General features: G+C 40.9%; 1 long non-coding RNA gene across 1 annotated transcript; it reads right to left on the bottom strand.

Annotated features, from left to right (window-relative positions):
- Positions 1 to 1,395: 1,395 nt before the first annotated feature.
- On the bottom strand, positions 1,396 to 16,229 carry LOC128138842 (uncharacterized). Its single transcript, XR_008234161.1, has 4 exons — positions 15,792 to 16,229; positions 6,248 to 7,569; positions 3,837 to 3,906; positions 1,396 to 1,769 (listed from the first exon to the last, which is right to left on the bottom strand). It is a non-coding gene; the product is annotated as an uncharacterized LOC128138842 (long non-coding RNA).
- Between the last annotated feature and the right edge of the window lie 7,127 nt (positions 16,230 to 23,356).

Consider the following 23,356-nt stretch of genomic DNA (forward strand, 5'->3'; position numbering starts at 1 on the left):
CTCTTACTTTACCTGGCTCCTGTCTCACAAATGTCATAGTTTTTGAGGAGAGACTGAAGGAGAGGAGCAGCCATGACAATTTTTGTCATGAAAGCTCATCAGATTGCTCGGGAAGCTTACCATTCAATGCAGGAGACAGGCATGGCTAGTGGAGCTGATGGGACATATCCCATAAAAGACAAAAGGGGCATACCAGAGCTCTGCAGGAGGCTAAGGTGAGAGGTCAGGTTTACATCCTTTGTGACGCAGGAAGGGCGGTGCTGGTCCATGAGGGTTGCTCCAGCTGAGGGCCTGCAAGGTGGCAGGGGGGACCATGGTGAGGGACCAGGGACAGAGGTCAACCCCAGGGAAACTGGGCTGCTACGGTCAGGATGGGACAGAAGAGCCATCCATGTCTTCTACATCGTTCTTTTCTCCCCATCCCACAGAGATGATATAGTCTTGGTGATTTAGATTATTTATGTGGAATTTGGGGCGGGGAAGGGGGAGTGTCACAAACTGAACACTTTGACATTATTATGGCTTTTATAGGAGCAAGGAGATTGTAAAGAAAAAGCACAACTCTGTTTTCAATGCAGTAGCTATGGCAAATTGGGAAACAGAGTGAGACAGATAAAATTCGTATGACAGATAAATGGGTATTTCTATGAGAGTGTTCAAAAGAATTTTCTTTGTAAACAAGATAATCTTGGGATGACCATGCTAAGGATCACAGCTTAAAAAAATAGTAATAAAATTTAGAATTTATTTGTGAGCATCCAAGTATTTTATGCTTTTTCATAAACACTGCAAGCACAAAAAATGAGAGTTCATTCATTTCCCAAGTATTTTTATTATTGCTTCTCTAGAACACCTGGGTTATTTCCTCATTCAGTTTAAGACCTTTCATCATCTCTTTATCTAATCTCAGACCAGCATGGGATCCTACTTCCACTAATCTGTCTTACATGTTTAGTGGAAGCTGATGGCAAGATAGGAAGGGGAGTTAAAAGATACAATTTTAATGAAAAGCAATGATCAAAATATTTGGTACACTATTTGGAGTACAAAATGAAGGACACAATTTAAAATGCTTCACAGACTTTCTGTATGCTGTAGACTAGATAATGTCTACATAATAATGTACATTATCTTCTTGGCCACCAAGGTGGCAATTTGCCACATGGATGCTATTGTTTAGTGGTTTCAGCAAGATCCTGGATTCATGAACTACAAGACAACGCTGAATGGCATTTGTTACAAGCTTTTCCTCCAATATATGAGACTACACGTACAGATTTCTTTTTAAATGGATTTGGGTTGCCTCTGGTTGTACAAAGAGATTGATTCCTATGAAGTGAGAAAGCTCTGGTGTATCGCTTTGTAAGACTGACATGACAACATGACAGACATGGCTTCATATGAACACGTTATTTATTAGATTACGAGCAAAGTTGAACACTGTCATGTGCTGGGGGAAGAACGTATCTCCTCTCTAAAGGAAAACCTGGCTGTCCTGATGAGCAGTAAGAAAGACCCCTGGGGACATGTAGCAGGAATGATGCACAGGGGCTCTAGGTGAGGATTTTCCTTGCTCGTTGTAGTGTTTGTCCATACGTTATCTTCTCTTTATGTACCGTTTTGTAATACTTTTTTTCAGTCAAAGATTTCAAAAATCTGCTTGTATTAGTAAAGATAGCTCATCCCTTACATAGTAAAAAGGGGCTAATACAATAAAGGGCAAAGATATTCGCAAGTCAACTCCTCCTCTTTGGAGGCAAACTGGAAGCCTATGGAAAACACATATATTTCATGTTAAAGCCCAGGAGATAATTAATTCATAAAACTAGCGATTCAGATAATCAGCTGAGCAGAAAACAAATTATTACTAGATAAAAAGAAATGTTGCACAAAGTATGTTATAAATCCTACCTTTTTCTGGAACTGAAACCAGTAGCCCTTGCAGGTGCCTCCATTCCCATGGGACCCCAGGGCAGGGCTCTGCTGCCCTGCCTGCACCCCTGCTCCCTGCCTGGGGACAGCCTTATCCCACTCCTTGGCAGAATGCAGCTCTGACCTTCTCATTTTAATTACCTGGCACCAGAGTACTTGTGGCATTATATTTTCTTCTAGATTGCATTTTTGGACATAATGCCTAAAGCCCATCTAGCAGCAGTTAGAGGCATATCTACATCAACATAAACATGTCGGTGCCATCTAATTCAGTTAATTAACTGAAGCACTGTATCACCCTGATGTGGCTATGTTGCTTCTGGGTCCAGAGTTCACAGGCTTGCTGTTATTTAAGATCCCTGCATCCCACTCCACTGTGAAGGTGGATATAATCTGTGTCTCTCATTAGTCTCAGCCAAAGATTTTTTTTCTGCAGCTTACCTAAGTTAGTTTTTCTCCTATTTATTTACCTCACTGCAGTGCACATCCTCATGATCGTACATCCTCATTATTGTTCTGTCCTTTCATAAAACCTCCTCCAAGTTTTCTCTGCTGCTTATAGATTGTATAAAGGACTCCTGAGTGTTGAATAACTGATCAGCTGATTTCTGAGCTTATTCTGAAGTGAGTAACTGACAGCAAGCCCACTGTTGTACGCAATTGATGAGAGTGAGACCCTTCCTCTGGGTCTCATCTGCACCTCCCATATAGTTTACCCTTATTGGTAAACTGCGTCACTGCGTTTGAAATGGGATTTTATTGCAGTGACTCCAATACTGTCAAACTCACCACCAGCACCACTGCTGCTGCTACCACCTTTGAATAACTAGCTTTGAGAAGTGCAGATGGGACCATTCACTAAATCATCCCTTATTTTCTCTGAGCATTTGTTATTCATTGGTATTTTCCAAATAATCCGGATGAGTAACATTTGAACTATAGACTGCTCACAAACCAGCCGCTTCCACTATCAATGTTCATTACTCCTGTTGTGTGACTTGGCTGCCTAAGTTTCTGCTCTTTGATTTTTAAACATAAGAATAACAACAAGGGAATATAACCATGAATTTTCACATAAAGCATGATTTTTGCTAAAGTTTGTTATTTCAAGACATGTGCAGTTCAGATACCTGAAAGGATCTGTGTTTTCCTCTGAAAGGACTTACTTACACCCTCCTGAGCCCTCCCAGGGAGCTTACACTGAAAATCCCACCAGGTTTACCATTCAGTGGTGGGTTTTTGCTTCCTTCATATCTGAAGACATTTCTTGATGTGAGGCAGCTGGGAAGTTATTATGGTTATATGTCAGCAGCATGCATGCAGCTCTCTCTGCAAGGTGAAGAAATGCTTGTGTGCTCTCAGGCTCCTCTCCTTTTTTCTTCTCACTCCATTAATCTAATAAAAGATGTTGCCTCTCTTTATAAACTCTATTCACTTTCTGAGGGAACAGAAGGAAGCCGGGGCATTTGCATATTGAACAGAATAGAAATTGTTGCATGAAGCTCCCCAAAGAGCAGATAAAAATAGGAGCATTTATTTGCAGCTGCCAGTGAAATGGAGAGATATGAAACTTTGTTGGTATTTTGCCAGAAACTGGAAATCAGTGGGGAGCAAGAGCCCTGAGATCTCTTCCTGACACAGGGAGCAGATGAATGGATGAGCCAGTACGTTTAGAGATGCCATGAAATGTTTGGAAATGCCAAGAAATTAGCAGGCATTAGGCATCAATGCTCTGGACCATCAAAAACCCTGGCAAAAGGGAAATGGCACTTTACTGGGAGTGGAGCTAAGTTGTAAGAAAGTGGTGGGGTTGTGGTTTTTTCCAATTCATTGTGTTTCCAATGAATTAACATCAGAGTAACGATGAGGATGTAGCCAAAACTGTGAGCAGAAAATAAAATTACCATAATTAAATATCTGCATCACATTCCAGGTTTGAAGGGGTTAAGAGGAAAGGGTTCTGTTTCCAACCACCTAGAACAAGAGGAAAACAAAGAGCATGTGAAAAAGTGGCTCTGCAGTGCATCCTTGACAGTTGGAATTGATTTGTTTTTGAAAACGTATTTTCCTTGTGATGTGGCAAGATGTTGGGGAATGAGAACAGAAGTTAGATAAAAATTGAATGCTTCAAGAGACGTGAATGTGCTATGACAAGCCAGGGGCCATCACTTGTTTGTTGTGCAAAGCAGCACTTGCCCAAAGGAGGGGATGTGAAGGGATGCAGTGTTATGAAGCACCACCAGTCCATGGTGGAGCACCGCTGGCAGAGAGCTGCTTCTGTTGCTCGCACACTCCTTTCTCTTCTTCAGCCAACACTAAGGTCAGTGACTGCTCCTCAGCTTCCATGCAGGTCAGTCATGAAATCGTCCCATCATCACCCTTCACCACTGTAGGACCAGTGTCCCTGTGACAACTGAAAAATGAATCACCATCAAAATTAATAAATTTTGAGGTAGGTGACCAACTGTCCACACATTTTCTGTGATCACATGCAATACAGGATGGTTTAAAGATATTTCCCCACCTTGTTTTTGAGATATGTGAATCTATTCCTTGCAGAAAGGCTTGTTTTTCTGCCTGGGAGAGCAACATAAGAGTCTATGACTCCACACCAAACAAAGGACCTTGTTTCTCTCAGAGATGTCTCAGTTGAAACATACGGCATATCTCAGTTTGCATTTACCTAAATCTGATGGCAACTTTAGAGATGCCAGAGTAAAGACTGTCTTAATATTGCTTCATATCATCATCTGAATGATCTTAAAAGAAAACTGTACATATACAAGCCAAACCTGCGTGGAAAAGATGTGCAGTAAAATTCTCAACGGTGTTGTCATGACAGCAATGAAAGTCAGTAGATCACCAGTTAAAATCCTCTGTGATTTGAAGCTTCTCCTGAAAAAAATGGAAGCTGACTACTCTGACATGATGAGTTTGTAAGAGTGAAGTGTGTTGCTTTTCTGGAAGAAATTGTACCGTATTTAAAAAAATTATATGTTGATATATTTGAAGATTACAAGTGGCAAATAATGTATTGCATCACAAGTAAAGGACTCAAATCTCCAGCAGTTAGACTGAAAGAAAGTAGTTCCTAAATTATCTAGAAACATCATCTTCCATATAAAACTGAAAGTTTTCATGGCGAACTCCCTATCTTGCCACTGAATCGATCATAAATAAATAAAAGAATTATCCTAGCACTGAGTGGCTCAGAATTCTTCAAGATCAGTTTATACAAAAGTGTAGAAGTTCTAAATGGTGAAAAATATTCAAGTTATTTAGCAATCTGGTATCTGATAAACATGGAAAGCGAAAAGTGATTTTAACCAGAACTCATTGACTTGCAATGAGGACTGTGCAGGAGACAGATGTTCCATTTCACAAAGGATTTTGTGGTTTCCAATCTTGACTTGATTCTGAATCTAAATGAAATATAATAAAATATAGAAAGGAAAACTGAAAAGTTTTCATTTCAGATTCATAAAAACATTTTTGTTTACTTTTACCCATTTTTATTTTCCCCTTTGCATCACGAATTATCTTTCTCCCTCATCCTTGGCTATGTCCATGTCAGTGATCTGTCTTAACCCCTAGCTATTCACTTTCTCTTCTTAATCTCTTCATTTAACTACTCACTCACCAAGTCAGTTATTGCTCTTCTTACTCCACTGACACCACTTTTGTCAAAGCTTTTATAGTCCTTTACATGTCTTGCTCCATCACCAGCTCTCCTGCCTCATCCTCTGAAGCCTGGCAGCTACTTCTGACACTGTCAGCTGCACCCTCCTCCAAAGCTTGTGCTTTCTTCACTTTGCCTGCCTTCTAATTCCTGCTTTATAGCAAAAAAAAGTCCTCTGTGGTTACACCAAGTTCTCCTTTCCTTCTCTTGCCATCTATAACCAGTCTCTCAGTTGCAAACACAAATATCATTGCCATGTTACATTGACTCATTAAGCCTATTTCTCTAATAAAGACCACCCTGTCCATCAATAGGGCTGACTTATCTTTATGTCCATCAGTATCTCTGTGACTCACCCTGTGGCATAGCTTTCATGGCAACAAAACGGAGCTCTACCACAATACAGCACAAATTTCACTTGCTGGTTCATAGTTTTCCAAAAGCACATTTCATTTTAAAGTTGTCAATTGACAATTTTCAAGTTATGGATGAGTGGAGGATTATACAGGGATAAACATCTCATCAGTTTTACTTGGAATATTCTGAGTACTGTGCTACAGCCAAGAGTCACAGCATGGCACACTTAGAACCTAAATTCACAAAATATAGAGAAAAAGGAGTACAAAAAGAAGATACCTACAGTCACACAGCAGCTCTGTACCAGATTGCTTTTCACCCTGCCAGAGTCCTGAATCACTGACTCAAACATACACAAGGAATATAACCCTGTATGCACAGATTAATGTATAGTCCTACCAACTCTCTACAAAGTTAAGGAAAATAAAAAGAAATATTTTTAAGCTTCCACAATCCATTGCTGAGAGCATTCTTGGAAGTAAAACCCTTGTTTTAGCATTCATTTTATGCCACAGCTCCTTCAGGGGCAGATTTGTAAAAATGTCCAGGCATCTAATGATGCTGACAGGTTTCCAACTACATTTCTAAACGTGCTTTTAAAAATTCTGTCATGCAGTTCTCTGTCACATTTAAGGCCTACATTAATTTCCTTTGCTCTAGTCCTCCCTTCATTTCTTCAGTGTTTTTTCTAATTTTGTCTATTTATTTTTTGCAAAGTATTATGTGGCTCTTGAGAGCAAAGTAGTCTTATAACACTGAGTAGGAGTTTCAGAGCCTCACAAAACCTGAGAAGAAATATGTCCATTGGGTCCTTCCCTATCAGCAGAAAGAAATCTGACCCCAGAAAACTAACATTGATGAATGTCAGGATGGTCTGAGGCTAGGGGTGTAAACTTTACCGCTGTGGCAGGGCTCTAGAGTGATGAATTCCCTCAATTAGAGTTGTAGCTGATCAAAAATGATGAATGGGTCCTCAGTACACCCTCTGTAGAAGGTTTGTACACAATTTTCTACAGTGCTGCATTATGTGTGGTTGTACTGCCTTCTTAAGCAAAGGCATTTTGGCTCTGCAGTGTCAAAACTCAGTACTGTGCCCATGATAACTAGTGGCCCAGATTTTCAGTCCTAGTCGCCTAGAACTGCATGGCTCAAAGGAAGCATCTTGGCTTCCCGCTGTACTGAGAACCCACTAGCTTCAAATGAAAGTGCCTTTAGTTTACTTGGTGATGACGTTAACTCTCTCGGGGACTCAGCAAGCCGCAACACAATGCAGTTGCCCAGCCTGCGTGTCAGTGGTATTGTAAGGTTTATGCATTATACGCAATGCTGGAAAAGGGTATATTCTTTGAAACCTTCGGATGAAAGCTTCTCCAGGAATGCGGGGAATGATGATGAGTATTCCTGTCCCCACCGGAGCTACTGCTTTCCTCTGAAGCAGCGCGGTGCAGGTTTGGTGGTGTGCGCATTGAGGAGGAGGGGCTGTGCTGTCTTCCCATGCATGGCTATCATTACTTCTGGCTGCAGATAGCAGCAGAAAACAGCTTGTAATGAGGCTGTGTCGAGATTTGGTAAGCAACCTCAAAGATCAGATCATCTCTTGCCTGTGCAGGGAGGAAAAGGGAAAGTAATTAACTCCAAGCCAAAACCCATGTCATTGCCTTCACCGTGGCAGTGTTGGCAATGTACTGGTGCTGCCTATTTATAATAAGTAGCAGCAGTCTCCTTCCATCCTGGCTGGGCACTTTAGCAGTGAGGATTGGATTAAGTAGTGTCATACAAGCACTGCTGCCCACAGCATCTGATGGCTTTGATGTAAATGAAACAGGAAGCCGTTGCTCTCCGTAGTGAGCTGATGTGTAGGGAAAGTGAGATCTGTAGAGATGGGATTCAATTGTGGGAACTTTGTGGGTGTTAAATGAACCTGCTTTGGAGGGCTGCCAAGGGAGGAGATGCAGGAAAAATCTGATGAGAGATACCAGGCATGAGAGTTAATTGTGTTTCAGAGGTTGGAGAAAAAGCTAAAATTAAACCATTATCAAAGAAAAGCCTTGGACAGTTTGTTTAAAAACAGAGTTAATGGCTGGAGCCTGCAGAAAACCTAATTAAAAGGGAAAAGAAAACAAATTAGGTTTAAGACTGTGGCAGTGCATTCAGAAACAGTTTTATATATGGATTTTCTGCTCTTTCCTGCTGTATTTCTGTGACTAAAAAAGCCATTATGGTGAAGCACATTAAAAAGGGTTTGTAGCTAGGTAAGAGCAAGGTATTTTGCATAAGGTTGCAGCATGAAGCCCCATTGCTTATTTTGGTCATCAGAAAGAACAGCTAGAAAGCAGACTTTTATCTCAGAGGTGATTCTGAAGCAAAGATCCCAGCTGCTCTGAGCTTCAGGTCACAGGGCCGCACCAAGATCAGGGCTGCCAACAAAAACAGAGCAAAATGTAAACCCTACAACCGCCCTGAGATGGAATGTATGCGCCATCCTTTTCCTAAGCCCTGTGACTATGGGTGGGAGTTATACTATCTAACTTTACATGTCTGTACTCCAGATGTTTGCATGTAAACACATCACCATGTCCTACCTTTATATCCAAATAAAAGAGAGAGGCATTTTCAAGGTGTGATTCAGCTGGCCTAGTTAGACACCTACTTTAGGATGACATGAATCACACCCTAAAAGTGCTTGTCTCCACTGACTTATTAAAGGAATCTAGAGAAATAGCTCTGGTGTAACTATACTTATATTCAGTTACATTTAACACAACGCTGTGAATCACCTGGAAGGGATATTTAGCATGGATTTGAGCTAGTTTCTGTGCTGACTTGTTCAGAAATACAAGCCTTAGAGAGAAGCAAGGATTGCTTTTCTTTACCTCTGTGCTTTTCACTTTCTGTGCTCAGTGGGAGATGAAAGAGTTTCCACCAAAAATTTAGCCAAAATTTGAGACTTCTTATGAGTTCTTCAGTTGCCTAGAAATACCTCTCATCTTCAAAAACATGTCTGCCCTCCTGTCCTGGCCCTGCATAAGGCTCACCCTATGACTTAAGAGTCCTCAAATTCAGCCTTATACAATTGAGTAGGTCGCCCCTAAGCTTTTGCTGTGTTTGTGAAATTTGTATGGGAATTTTGCTGGCAGAAAAACTGGTTTGGCCTACCCAAAATTCACCTACTGACTGGTTTATAGACTTCCATGGTGAGAGGGGTTATAACTGGTTATTATAAATGTTGCCTTTTTAAGTCACTCACCAGTGTAATTTTATCATCTTTGGAGTTGTTCTCCATGTGCTAAGGAACATATTACAGCACCAGTGTCATGCATAGACAACTGTTTCATTCACTGACCTAAATCACCACATATTGCAAGTCTTCCACAGAGATGAAGATAAATTATTGATGTTTCTGGCTGTAACAAACCAGAGTGAAATAAGAAACAGAGGAAATAAATATCATGAAAGACCAGCAGACCATCTAATATACTGACCTGTGTCTGATACTGGCTAGTATGAGCTGTTTCAAAATCAAGCGAAAGAAATCTTTTAATAGGGAACTACAGAATTACAGGTCAAGGGTTTTTATCTCCCACAGTTACCGGTTATGCAGATCTTGGGCCAGGAGACATTTATACCCTCAGTGTTCCTGTCCTAATTTAGGGTTCCTATCCTTCTTCAGTTCTGCCTAACTTTTGGATTCAGAAATACTTTCTAGGAATGAATTCCACCATTAAATTATTTATTACAACAAAACGTTTCCCTTTATCAGCTTTAAATGGGTTGCTTTCAGTTTCATTGGATGTCCCATAGTTCTCATGTTTTCAGGTGAGGCTACACACATGCCCACTCTTTACCATTCATTGATTTGTACACCTCCATCAGGCCACCGTTTATTGATGTCCCTGTTAAATTAATCCATCTCATTCTCATTAGATGTCTCTCACAAATTCTTCCTATAACTAATATTTTCATTGCCTGTTTCTAAGACCCCTTCAATTTCTTCTGTATCTTGAGCTCACACATTATTCAAAGTGAGTATATAATGGTATTTTCTTATAGTATCAGCTGTCTTCCCATTTCCAAGTGGTGTTGGCTCTTTTCATCCTGCAGAAGAAGGGGCTGAGCTGGAGAGGGTGGTCTTCAGCAGGACTTCCCATGTGACTGCAGCAAACTCTTGAGGAGGATGTGTCGATGGAGTTGTACTCCAACAGCTTGTATCCCTCACTAGGCAGAAAAATGGGACCACACAACGTATGAGCAGAGAGTGTTGCTGGGCTGCAGCACAGGATTCAATCATACCTCCAAGTTTGCACCCCTAGATATGAGCATGGGCTTTTATATTGACAGATACTTGCTAAAAAAAAAGTGAAATTCAGTGTGAAAAGGAACAGAAAAATAATTTTTGTCAGAGCTGGTATGTCTTCTAGTTGCAACATGAAAATAAGGCATAGGTAGAAATATCCCACAATGGTTCTCAGATCTGAAGCGCAGTAACTTTTCCTGCATAATACAATAGCACCAAGTACATCAGGTCTTCTCAGCATATCAACTCAGGTAACTTTTTTTTTTTTTTTTTTAATAAGCAATCATGCAGAGCACAATTACAAACAAATATTTTCACCAAACTAACATTACAGCATTTCATCTTGAAAATCTCAGGAGTTGACAACTTATGATGTCAACTTTATTTTGAAACATTACAGTAGTGTCACATTTAATTTTTTTTAACTGTTATTAATCTAAATATAAATTGTCTGTATTAAAACTAGCATCAGTAAAGTGGGCGGTAACATAATAAAAATAACAGAGCAAACAAATGGTTGTCTGTCAACTAGCTGTGATGAATTATGGACTGATGAATGACAATTTTTCTAACATTTTTAGATGGTCAAATATAAAATTATCCCTGGAGAAAAATCTGAGGGAGAAAGGAAAGGATCACCAGTCTGATTAGTTCCAAAAGTGCGCATATACCTAAGGATTTCATTTTTTATACTCTCAGAAGTTAAGCATCCAAATACATGTGATGAACAGCTGCTGTGTCTTTGAATCTCATCTGTAAGATAGGATCATCCTTCTCTATCTCATAGCAGTGATGTGTGTATTGAAGTCACTAGTGACATACTTAGGTATAAGACTGATGAAGCAAGCATTTCCACAAGCAGCTATGTTCTCCTCCTGCTTTGGAGCAGCAGAGGTTCAGTAGGTCTTATCTCGTCTGCGACTAAAATCTGGGCTGGCTCTGATGCAAACCCCCTGGGACAATGAAGATCCCTCTTCTCTCCAGGCTGCGCAGTCAAAGCAGCTCTAACCACAACATGATGCTCAGGCGGAAGCCATTTACTCTTTATGTTGGGAATCTACCAAGCCACCTCTGAACTGCAGGACTGAGCCGCTGGAGGAGCTTCAGCCTAGCAAGAAAGTCAAAGACAGTTTTGCTGTTGATTTCAGAGTAAGCATTGTCTCAGTCCCTTTGTTGGGTTGTAAACTAGATCATTTCAGAGGATGCGAGTGTGTACAGTCTCTGAAAAGCCACACAAGAGTTAATGCAGCTGAGTGCTCAGTTTTTGTAAGGGTTACAAAAATAATAAGTGTTTTTCTACCTTTCTATTATTTGTCATGAAGAATTAAGCCACCTGGAATAATCAACTCACAAAGGCTGCCTGTGTAAGTGCTGGCAGGCAAGGCATGTTGAGCTAGGAAAACTTCCATAGCAAACTTTGTATTTGAAGAAAAGGTTTTTTAGTAGATTTTAATAAAGACAAACAGAAAAAAGACAGCAATCATGGAAATGTGTGTGCTATAATCAGAAATATTTACAGTAAAGATGACATGAAATCTACAAGGAATAATTTATCAACTTTAATTTATGAACAGTTTATGTTTTTCTCTTTCTTTTTTTCAGTAGATTGTTATCTCTTTTCAGAGACAAAAATGTTAAATCTAGTTTTTCTTTCCTTCATTTCCCCTAATCTGTTATTTTTCCTTTCAGTGCTCTGATACCCTTTATTACTGTTGGTTTTGCCTTGAATACATTGCATTGTTCACACATGGAAACTTCTGTTTTATCTGGACATTTGGGCAAAGAACACCAGAAGAGCCATGAATAGCAGCAGCAGCATGGCAGGGCGAGCAGTGCAGAGGAGCACCAGGCAGCGGGGGAGGCTGTGAGGCTTTCCATGGGAGAAAACAAAGTTTTAGAGTTAGGAATGCAGCTAACAGAGGAATAGAAAATGGGAAAGTAGATCAATTCTGCCGTCTCTTCTGTGTTGAGGTAAAAAAGGTCATTCATGTGGACCAGAAAGCAGCTCTAGAAACTGGGAGCTGGGATGCACCTGAAGTAATATGGCAAGGGCAGGGCGGGGAAGGGCTCACATGTTTGAACAAGAGGACCGTCTTCCTCTCCGGGACTCTGTAATGTCAGAAATCCACCCCCGGGTTATAAGCCAGAACTTCTCCTACAGAGAGCTCCCTCTTGCCAATCCTCCTCCCAAAAGGAAATTCTGGAGACTGCTATGACAATTTTTATTTTCTCTGCTGGCTTATTAATCCTCTGTGCTCTGTCTTGCCCATTTCCCTTTTCTTTCTCTTCCTTTCTGCACACTACATCCTCCTACATGTAGCATGTAGGCATCTCTAGATTATTCATGTATTATGCCAGCAGCCAGATTTTCATATCTCTCGCAGGTGTTTATGAGAACATCTCTCCGATGATCTATGTTCACTCACTGTGAAAGTACAGTTTCAAATTTGCCCTTGAAATCTGAAACAATCAATGTTGGCAGCATTTATTCCTTCCTGTCAAATATTTTTCTCTTTCTAGACTCTATAAACAATTTAAGAATAATGTCTTATGACAGTGATGCTGCAATCCAATAGGGCCTCCTTTGCTTTCTAATTTATCTTACATTTGTTCAAATCAAGGGGTAAGGAATCTAACAGATACCAGTGGCATCATCTGGCTCGATCATCTCATCACTAATTGTTTCTGTGATTAGTGCAGACAAACAATGGAGAAGGTGTATACAAGCTTCTAACATTTCTAGGTGAGGGCAGCTTCCAGCCCATCTGTTACATGATATATCCACTAACTTATTCAGCTTCTCATCTTCTTGATTCTGAGGAATCCTCCTCAGAGACAGGTTAGGATTCTTCTGGGGTTTATTACAGTGACAGTATAGTCTGCTTTTGCATAGTTCACCTGACAGGTAACGTTGCTCCCTGCAGTAGACAACCAAACCAGTTTGCCAGGAGGTTAGTCTACATACCTCCACTTGCAACATCATCAGCCCAGGCTGACAAATAACCATTTGAAGTATTTTTAGTGCTCATGAAAAGTCCAAGATTAGGTACAGAAAACTTCAGTTTAACTGTTGAACCAGTGCAGCAGCATAGTCTGAATTCCCCTCAAACATCACTGGACAGACTAAATAAAATAAAGTCAAGTAATTTGTCATATCCATTTAATTTTTGGCCCTCCCTGCAAAGAGGAATACACTTACAACAGTGCTATGTGTTATCATTATCTCTTTTTTTATCTCAGTGAATTTTTGGTCAAAAATCAAAGCTTTGGGGCTGTCTCTAAGTGCTCAAGAGTTTAATTCAGATGTCTTTGACATTAGGGCAATTACTTAAAAGAAAAACCCATAAAACCTTGTTTCTCTGAACATAGTTGGAGCCAAGCAACTTGAGTTTTTGCTCCAAATCTAATTCACACAACACTCAACCGAAAAGACCACAACCAATCCTCTGTCCAGAGGACCACATTTCTGAGCCCGCTTTTGCTTCCTACTTTTCTGACTCCTTCCACCCATACCCAAAGCACTACTCAATGAAACTACAGACCTTCATGGTTGTGCTCTGCTTTGAAGGTTGTTGTATAAAGAAATTTGTCTCTTTTTACTGTCCGATAGTCTGAGCTCAACCACAATACTATTTTTGAGGATAAATATAATTAAATAATTAATTAACTGCAGGGATTAATGGTATGATGTAGGACCAGGTGTCGTGAGAATCCTACAAGCTATTCCCCACAGTTCCACCAAAATAACATTGGCCCATCTACAGAAAACCCTGTTTTAGCTCTAAGTTTCCCACAAGTACAAGTTGTCAGCAAGCACACTTAATTTGCCAGAAGATGTGTCTGGTTAGTAAAGTGGATAAATTAGTGTTATAAATGTCAACCAGATCTGACGCTCCTTTTTCTGAGGATTACATCTGCAGGACTTTCTCCTCCACAGTGATATTCAGACGGCTCATTTTTTCTCACAGTTTGAAGTGATTCCAGAAAAGTAGAGCATCCGGTTCTGCCAAGTACTGAGGAAAATGAGCAGGAAATAATAGCTGGGGTAAGGCTGACACAAGTGAATAAGGCATGCAAGATGTTGCTCCACAGAAACCTACCACACTTAAAAGGGAGAATGGTAAAATTTATAAAGAGCACTGCAAGCTCTTGTAGCATAGGACTGGGTTTGGTCAGACAGACATTGTCCTAGTCCTTCATCTTTTATGTAGATGTACAGAGAAACCCAAGTAGAAGTTTAATTCCGTTTGCACTTTTGATCTGCCATTCATTTTAAAAAACCCCTTTGGAAGACATGAGTGCAACCTAGCTACCTGTCATTTGCCTTCTTCAGAGGATCAAAGGCTTAATCCGGTCTGGAAATGGTCCCTACCTTTCAGCAATGACATAACAAATATGATACAGTAACCTCTGAAGGGATGCTGAGGAACTAAAGTGAATGCTATGGAGACAATCCTCAGGAGCTAGGCTGTCTGCTGCTAGTCCTAAAGCATTTAACTGCAGTGTAGAATACTCTGCTGCCCCGATGAATATGCGATAAGTGCCATTTTCAGTACATTACAGCTTTTTAGACAGCTGCTCGCCCTTATTGTCATGCCTATTGCAGTTTCCTTTCCACTGCCGATCCTGAAAAGTTAAATATAGCCTTCTGAGATACAGCAGTCCTGGAAAAGGTACCACTTGTTGGATCTAGTATTTGCTTTTATTCTCGTCAATTCCTCATTCTTTTTGATCCTGACGTATAATCCCTCTTAAATGGGTCCCTTTATGCTATAATTTGGAGCTGTTCCACTTGATAATTTATGCTATCGTCACTAGTTAACATGATCCCTAATCTCCATAGCTTTTATCAAGCTTTTATCAGAGGTACTGCTTTGTGTTGTTTGTATTAATAATAGTTAAGAGCACTGACTTGGAGCAATGGTGTCTGTTGCCTCCGTGCCCAGCCGCTCCAGGGGGTGACCTTCCCTCCCATACAAAGCAGCGGCTAATGAAAAAGCCCCTCCGCCTTTTCTTGTTTTCAGGTTCACACATCCTCAAACATATACTAGTTTAAAGTTTGTTTGACATCTTAGATCAGCTGAAGGTTGTAAGTAATTTAAAGTCATTCATCTAAGTCAGCACCTAAAATGAAAGCAGTAATGGTTTATTCCATAGGGAGTTACTTGTGAGCAGCTAAAAGTGTGTAACAGTCCATTGCACAGTGCAAAGCCCAGCTCAGTAGAAAGTAGATGAAAACCTATACAGAGTTTAAAGGGCATCAGCAAGTATTCATTTTACCCCAGACAGTCAGTACAGGGGCCACTTGTCTTTTTATCAACGGTATCTGATAACATGAAGAAATTAATAATTTACAGAGGGCAGGCAGTACTTTTCCATTAGAAGCTGTGTGCAAAGGAAGAAAGAACTGCTGGCACAGGCCAGAATGCTCCCCACAAGGTCGTTCTGCCTCAGTGCTGCAAATGTGTTTCTTTTTAACCCTTTCATAATCAAGAAAAGATACAGCTCTGAATTACATGCATATTTTACCTTATTGAGTGCAGAAAATAGCCCACAGCTGTGCTGGACTTCAGGCCTTTGGTATCCTCCGGTCTTTCAAGGTGTGCAGCTTTGGATCTAGCAGTTCCTCGGGTGGGAGATCTCATGGGAACCCTTGATGCTTTTAGGACAAGCCGAAGGTCTTATTCAGCCCCACTGTCACTGTGGAGCTGACACGCTAAAACTCAACAGGTTACTCAGCGGGCAAAAGAACTGATGAAATGTAGTTTCGCCCAAGATATGCATCCTTTGCCCCCCAGTCTTGACCTCTTACTCCATCCCTTCATGTACCCTGTGGTATGCCCCGGTGCAGGGGACGTCCACGCCGTGGCTGCCAGCAGCTGCCTGTGTGCCCATTGCCTAGCCAACGCACATACATTAACATGGGCACTGCCAAACAAGATACACCAGCGCTGCCTCCGACCTGCCTTTTCCTCGGTACCAGTCTGGATCTCTTCCCTCAGCTTGGACACCGCCTCGTGTAACATCTAGGGTTGCAATTATCTCTGAGCCTTCAGTGGCTCTTCCCTGTTCAGATGAGGTTCTGAGGGAGTGGAGAAGAACGGACAAGCAGACCCTCAGTGCAAGGACAGAGGTTTGCCACGTCGTCCTAGGAAGCCAAGCTAAAACAATAAAAAAGCTCACCTGGGCCATACACTAATGAAATATTATGGCTACGTACTTGAAAGAGCATGAAATGATAACACCAGGATTCCTACAGAAATACCATCTTCTGTTACAAGCCCAGCATAGTCTTTGATTAAAGCTGTTAAATCTACAGTCTACCGTACATCCATTCATGTTGTTAAGCACATACCATAAAATGTAATAGATGTGCAATAGTGCAAAAACATTTGAACTTATACTGTTTGTAGTTAGATTAAATAAATGCTTAGAATATGCAGAACCTGTCAAAAATCTAGAGACATACTAAAACTGCAAGATACCAGGTTTTATGCTTACACATGATTTCATCCTGTTCCTGATGAAAATGTCTTTGAAAGACTGTCCTGAAAAGGAGATGAAGTGGGGAGGAAATCTGAAGGATTGCCATGCATGGCATTTTTCAATTTGTTTCTTTATTTTGTTTAATTAAGCCACATGCATTTCCAGAAGAGTTTTTAATGCAAATTTTTTCAACAGCAGTATGAGAGCAACCTCAGACAGCATGGAAAATCTGTGCTGAGATACTAGCACAAGCAGGACAGGTTTTCATCAGGCTTAGTTAAAAACCTCCACTGATGCCATCAGAGCACTCTCAGAAGTGCAGCCATTTATAATTTTATAATTGGCCAATCAAGGTTGGGGTTTTTTTCCTTCTAGCTTAGTTATTGAAATGTATTTTCATGATTCATGGAACACTCTTCATGTGTCAAGTTTTTTCCCTGATGATATATCAGGTTTCCTTGTAGGCTTGCTGTATATTCATCTTTCTTTTTCACACTGTGGATAGAGTGAAGGAGAAGAATTATGAAGGTGCTGGGCACTGCTCCAAAGTTGAGGCTGAACTGAAGTTTGTACTTAAAGGAGGGATCCAGTCACTTTGCTGCGCACAAAATATACTGTATTGTTCCTAAAATTACAGTACTTACTGAGTATGAAATGGATTTTCTGAGAATTTACAGGTAAATTCATTAATTAGTTTGAGTTAGAGTTAATTGAAAATAGGTCCTTTTGCACCTTCTGTCAGACTTTTATTTATCCCTAATGAATTCTGTTATAAAATACAGACCCCTCATTATTCATGTATCATCAGAATTCTTTGAAGCCTTTCCACAGGACATTTTCAAAGTAATTATTTTAGGAATTATGTCCATTTTTGCTGTTATTCATCAGAGCTGGGAGTTGCTAATTTATCAGTGAGAGAAGGGAAAAGTGTTGCTTGGGGGGGTCCTCGGAAGAGCTGCTCTCCTTGGCTGCCCCTGGCCGTTGCTCTTGCTCTGACAATTCTCGGGGAGAGAAAGAAAATGAATCATCTATGAATCAGTTTGATCCAATGACAACTTAAATCCCTGTAATGCCATAATCATATTCTTACTACAGTGTCACACCAGGACTAAGGCTGTACAGAAAGACATTGTTTGGTGTCTTAATATTACTGTATTTTTCTGAAGTTGAGGGTAGCCCTTAGTTTCTGGGATCTATAATGTTTGTTTGAGAGATAATTCTACCTTCCCTATCATATTTTGTCCTATCTGTAAGTGTTTATTCTTTTATTACCGCAGGGTCTGGGAATTCACATGTCCCAAATGCCTTGTACTTAATGCTACACAGAGAACAAAAAGCTCTCCCTCCCCGATAAGTTTGCACTTCAATTACAAAAGATGAAATAAAGAATAGAAAACCAAAGGAAAATGTACAAAAAAGATTAGATATTTTTGGCCTGGATAGGCAGTGACCTCAGCCTGCTACTGGCCAGACTAGTGAGAAGTATTGTAAGCCCTGCAGCAAAGGGTGATCTTTTAAGGAAGGATCTGAAAGAGTCCAAAGGTTTCACTACACAAATATCCTGGCATAAGGGGCAACAAGGGAGGAAATATATGTGAAGTGATTAAGAAATACGTCAAAGGTGCAGGGAGTTGGATAGCTGGAGTTGGGTGGCAATATGTTGATGCAATTAAAAGTACAAGAGGAAGCACGAGTGATGGGAGGATGTCAGGCGAGAGAAGTGGCTTGCTTTCACACCACAGGGAAAGGGCTGGAAAGGGAGTGGCTGAGTTACCAGTAAAGAAAATTATCTTTCCTCACTTTTCTGAACTGATAAGAAAACAAGAGAAAAATATCTTGCAGTAAGCAAGATGCAAGTATTGAGAATCCGGAAAGGTGGTTTATCTCAGCTGACGCACAGTAAAGCCTGTGTCATGATGAGTACAGATCTAAAGTCAACTTAAATGTGTTTTTCTCTGGCAACATACGTGATTGATTGGCATTAAAATGTATTTCAGCGCTGTAATTCAGACCTTGCTCATTCTCACACTAGATCCCTTTGCATGGGTCTAAATGCTGATATTCTGAGCGTCTGAGGCTGTCTGAAGAGCATGTATAGCACGCACATTGCAAGCCAGTGTTTTCCCACCTGTGGCCCATGAGGCCAGGGCAGGTGACCTACATCATGCCCGTACTGCACCCTGCTACATAGAATAGTCACCAGCTCTGTTATAGCACTGGGGTTTCTTCCTCAAGCACCTTCTCAATCAAACACACCCACTGACATCAGGTTCTGCTGATGCATGATAAACCAGAAAGGAAAGAAAGAAAAAAAAAAAGCACATTAAAAAAGGCATAGGAACAAATACCTGTGGTCTGAGGTAGCCTTGTCATCCAGTCAACTAAAGACACAGAACTCAGCCATTGCTCCCCATCCAGGCTTCCCTTCCAAGGAAAATTTGGAGACATTCTCCCTTTCATTCTGAATTTCTTTTTGTTGTTCTGGAATTATAGGTCCTCCCACAGAACACAAACTGCAAATTTCAAAGCAGCTGTATTTAAACTCAGTCGAGAGTATAATGCAAACAACTTTTTTCAGTAAAAAAGAAATGATAGAAAATTAAAATACACACAGTCAGTGATTGTTAAAATAGTAGATCATCACATAAATTTGCATTAATTGCACAAAAGCTGAAAGTACTTCATTAAATACTCTCATAACACAGTAACCTCTTTAGAAAATTATCTCTGGGGTAAGCATGTAAATAATTACATACTCTCTGTCCCATGCAGTTTTATCTGCCTAAGCAAAGGGGAACGGAGTGTTATAGCTCAAGAGCACTCTGATTTTTGAGCAATTGATTAAAAAGAACAAGCATTTTAATGATGTTCATCAAAAGTGCTGTACATATATGAATTGTATATTCAAGTATGTGATGATTTGAATGCCTAAACTCAGTTCAGTATGGAAAAATCAAGTGTATAAATGATGTGTTGTTAGGAATCAGCACTGAAGGTAAGGATTTGGGAGTATATCTGATTAATTTCAATGTAAATGAGCAACGTGATACTGCATGTAAGTATGAGGATGTAATTGGTCCATGCAGGTTTCTGTTGTGGTACTCATGCTGACAACTTTGTATTCTGTAAAGAGTTTTAGTTTAATGAAAGAGTTTATTCATGTTGCACTTTCAAATTAGTCTTTATTCTTAGGAGTTTCTATTTCCACAGTATTTGAGCATTTTACAGTAATTAGTACTGTTATCCTCATAACTATAATCTAGCATGAGATAATTTTGCTTTTTGTAAAATGTTTGGATTTCCAAAATTTTCTCATTCCAGATAAGGAAGAAAAGTCTCCTACTCATGAAAAATCAGGTAAAGCCACTTTTGGCCCATAGATTAGAGTGAATTCATCAGGTGCCATGGAGAACCTTTTTTTTCTTTTGCCTGGAACTTCTGTATCCTGTAACTGAATGTGAGGTATGCCATAGCTAGGGTGAGTCTCCACAGCATTCTCCTGGAGAAACTGGCTGCTCATGGCTTGGACAGGTGTACTCTTTGCTGTATAAAAAAAATGGCTGGGTGGCCAGGCCCAAAGAGTTGTGGTGAATGCAGTAAAACCCAGTTGGTGGCCGGTCACAAGTGGTGTCCACCAGGGCTCAGTACTGGGACCAGTTCTGTTTAAGATCTTTATTAATGATCTGGAGAAGGAGATTGAGAACATCCTCAGTCAGTTTGCAGACTACACCAAATTGGGTGGGAGTGTTCATCTGCTTGAGGGTAGAAAGGCTCTACAGAGGGGTCTGGACAGGCTGGATCGATGGGCCGCAGCCAGTTTAATGAGGCTCAACAAGGCCAAGTGCCGGGTCCTGCACTTGGGTCACAACAACCCCATGGCTGGAATGCTGCCTGGCAGAAAAGGACCTGGGGGTGTTGGTCGACAGCCGGCTGAATATGAGCCGGCAGTGTGCCCAGGTGGCCAAGAAGGCCAATAGCATCCTGGCTTGTATCAGAAATAGTGTGGCCAGCAGGACTAGGGAAGCGATCATCCCCTTGTACTCAGCACTGCTGAGGCCAACCACACCTTGAATACTGTGTTCAGTTTTGGGCCCCTCATGACAAGAAAGACACTGAGGTGCTGGAGCGTGCCCAAAGAAGAGCAACAAAACTGGTGAAGGGTCTAGAGAACAAGTCTTATGAGGAGCAGCTGAGGGAACTGGGGTTCTTTAGCGTGGAGAAAAGGAGGCTCAGGGGAGACCTCATCGCTCTCTACAACTACCTGAAAGGAGGTTGTAGTGAGGTGGGTGTCAATCTCTTTTCCCAAGTAACAAGTGACAGGACCAGAGGAAACAGCCTTGAGTTGCACCAGGGGCGTTTTAGATTGGGTATTAGGAAAAATTTCTTCACTGAAAGAGTTGTCAAGCATTGGAACAGGCTGCCCAGGGAAGTGGTTTGAGTCACCATCCCTGGAGGTATTTAAAAGACGTGTAGATGTGGCGCTTAGGGACATGGTTTAGTGGTGGACTTGGCATTGTTAGGTTTATGGTTGGACTCAATGATCTTAAAAGTCTTTCCCAACCTAAATGCTTTTATGATTCTATGATGCTATGATTTTTTTGGTTTAGTTTAGCAATACTGGCTGGATCTCCTTGACAAAACATTTGGTGAAATGCAATGAAGAAATGGGCAGGTTCCTGGGAAAAGCTTCTTTTTTTCAGTGTCTTCCAAAGAAAAATTTTATTTAGCCACTATTAAACTTCACCACTCAGAGATGGGAATGTGCCATTATCCCCAGTTTTAGATAGGACATTGGAGTAAGCATATTTCATCCAGGAATATAAAGAGTCTATAGCAAGGCAAAAAAGAATGGCGGTCTCCCAGATCCTGGCCATGGATTTCCCAGACTTCGCTCTCCTGTTAATAGGAGGAAATACACTACACCTACCCATGTAACATTTATTGCAATAGTAACATTTTGCGACAATGCAGAAGGACTTTCAGATTTCCAAATGTCAATGGGAAGCCTGCTTTGGCTTTCATCCAAATGGGTTCTTCTAGTCCTCACTTCTTCATTTTAAGCCAGCTTACTATAGGAAGGAGTGATTAGTTAAAATGATGCTTGTGAGCATCTTTTCTAAGACAGCAATGGCCAGGGTGCTGTTACAGGTTAAACAATGTTGGTCAGAGGAGTTCAGTTTCAGAATGGCACTTTCAGGCATCACCTTAATGCTTTGCATCCAGAAGGATCAGGGGTGGGAGGGAGGCAATCTGGAATCAAAGTGAGTGCTTTGGAAAGAGAAGGTATCAGAGTATACTTAGTAAAAACTCCTTACGTATTTCAACTACAGTAGTAAACACCCACAAAGTGTACAGCATACTTTCTCTTTTCAATATGGCTTTTATGTGACAATCATAAATGCCATTTTCTCTGTGAATCTATGATGAAATTATAGCATACATTAGTTAGGTAAAATTGCTCCGCTGTGTTTAGTGATAGCCGAACAGTAACCAAGAGGTGCACCTCAGGCCCAGTTTTCTCCTTCATGGGAATGTGTGAAATGTCAATGTGCATCGTTCATCTGTGTGTTACTCCTGAAGAGCATTTGTTTGCTCCTTTCTTACTCATAAAAGGTTTTTCTTTTCTTTTGGTAGTGTTGGGCCCAGGACTTCAGTAATGAATGAAGCCTCATATTTCTTTCTAGGTCTACTGATAAAGACCCAATTCTGTTAGATCTTTTCTCTCCCTCTTCTAGAAAACAAGTAAACACTTAACTCAGCTGAATTGCAACTTAACAGCTGACTGTGCAGGCCCATGCAAATCAAAATGAAATTTAAAAAATGCAGATGTAGTCATCAGAGTGCTAATTAGTAATTTGGCTGCTGCCTCTCCACTCCAGATCTTCACTTTAATTGTAAAACAGGGGGGAGGAAGTATCTTAGGGTCATATTCCACCTGGCCTTCCCAGGGGAGTGAGCATGAAGCACTCTTTTTGTGCCTGGGAAGGATCCATGCTGCCTCCAGGAAAGCAGCACAAAGGCTCTGTCTCCAGGATGGAAATACTTGCCTGAAGTTCCTGGCTCATGGAGGTGCATCAGCAGCAATCACTGTGGCAGAGGGAGGTGCAAATGCCTTCCTCTCACTGTCAGCAACAAGAGCAAGGTTACAGAGGCCACCACGAGCCCAGCTCTCCATCTGGCCCCTCTCCCCAGCAGAACAGCCCACTCCTTGGTGAGCGACAGTGGTTTTATCTTTCCAAAGAGCATCCGTGCCTGTGCAGAGTCTGCATCCCGGCATTTTACGTGAAGAAATATTCTGCATCCTTGAGGCAAGTTTTTCTTGAACTGGTACAACCCCAGCTGCCATCATCTTCACCATCATGAACGGGAGCTGCTATCATGTTTAGTACCTTTGCAATCATTCCTTTTTCCTTGTGAATGAAAAGCCTAATAATGCTTTGGAAAAACAGTTGTGCTGCATCCTTTAAATGAATGGTGCTGAGATTTGTTTTGTAATCGTGACATTTTTTAGGAAAATAATTCTTGTTTAGAGGTGGGAGGACATGACAACTGGGGTCCTGTTCTTCACTCACCTCTTTCTCCTTCACAGCCATGATCAGAACATTCCC

This window comes from Harpia harpyja, chromosome 2 (assembly GCF_026419915.1).
Source record: "Harpia harpyja isolate bHarHar1 chromosome 2, bHarHar1 primary haplotype, whole genome shotgun sequence".
NCBI classification, from domain to species: domain Eukaryota; kingdom Metazoa; phylum Chordata; class Aves; order Accipitriformes; family Accipitridae; genus Harpia; species Harpia harpyja.